The following is a 1,235-nucleotide window of genomic DNA, read 5'->3' as shown; positions in this document are numbered from 1 at the left end:
AAACTTAATATGGACTTCATTTATTTATATAATTATTTACAACATTATTTATTTCAAAAAATATCCTTATTTTTTCAAAAATATCATTTAAAAAAAATAATCATATTTCAACCACTAAAAACAATACAAACAAATGCACTCAAGGACTATTTGGATATTTAAAAAAAGGTTAGCAGTCAGTTTTGATCATAAAGTATTTTTAAGACTTTTAAAATTAGAATTAAAAACTTCCAAAACTGTAAAGGTAACAAAATTGAAATATGATTTGCTCGATTTTAGACTGTCTATAGGGTAAAATTTAAGTGGTTTTACTTTTTTATTTTTACCTTGGTTTTGGTTTTAAAAAATCGATGATTTTTTTTAACATATCAGTATTTTGTATATATAAATTATAATATACTTAAAATCCAAGAAAAAAACTACTTTTATTTAGGGGTTGTTTTGGAATGTAACGTTTCCTAGAAATTTGAGATTTTTTATTTAAAGTTAATTTTTTATATGTTTTTGAATTCTTTTAATATACTGATAAAAACATAATTTATATAAAATATATTTTTTAATATTTTTTTAAAAATAAAACACTTTAGAAAGAAAACCCTAACATATTTTTAAACCCTTAAAACCCTATTTAACCGTTTAAGATAAGATTAAAAAAAATAGTCATAAATTGGAAGATTTTTGGCACATAATGTCGGTACAACCGTACATGAATGCATGGGTGTCCTCTCCTCTCTCTCTCTCAAAAAAAAAAAAAAAAAAAAAAAAACAGGGGGAGAGAGAGATGAGAAGAAAAGGGTTTTGAGACCATCGTACAAACAACCACCACATCTTATAAGGCCCTACTGAGATTTTCTCGCTGACCATCACGGAAAAAAAAAAAACAGAGGAAAGAAATAAGAACAGAATGAACTCTTTATTTCACTGTTACCACCGTGGTTTTGAAACCAGTTTGGGCTGGTGCATCGTTTCTAGACCTGATGAATCTGGAACTAAAATTAAGTTGGGTTAAAAAAATAAAAAAAAATTAATATAACTTGATAAAATCTGGATATTTTTTTTATTAAAATAATATTATTTAAATATTTTTAAAAAATAATCTAGTTAATTTAATAAGCCGATCAAAATGTAAAATCCATGTTTGAATCGAATTTACCACCAGGCTGAATTTTAAAATTATGGTAACCACACCTGCTCTGCAAGTGAGGTTCTAGCCTAGTGGTGGGGGGAGCTTGTTC

This window comes from Populus euphratica, unplaced genomic scaffold (genome assembly GCF_000495115.2).
Source record: "Populus euphratica unplaced genomic scaffold, PopEup_1.0 scaffold195.1, whole genome shotgun sequence".
In the NCBI taxonomy this organism is placed as follows: domain Eukaryota; kingdom Viridiplantae; phylum Streptophyta; class Magnoliopsida; order Malpighiales; family Salicaceae; genus Populus; species Populus euphratica.
Note: the sequence above shows the minus strand (reverse complement) of the source record.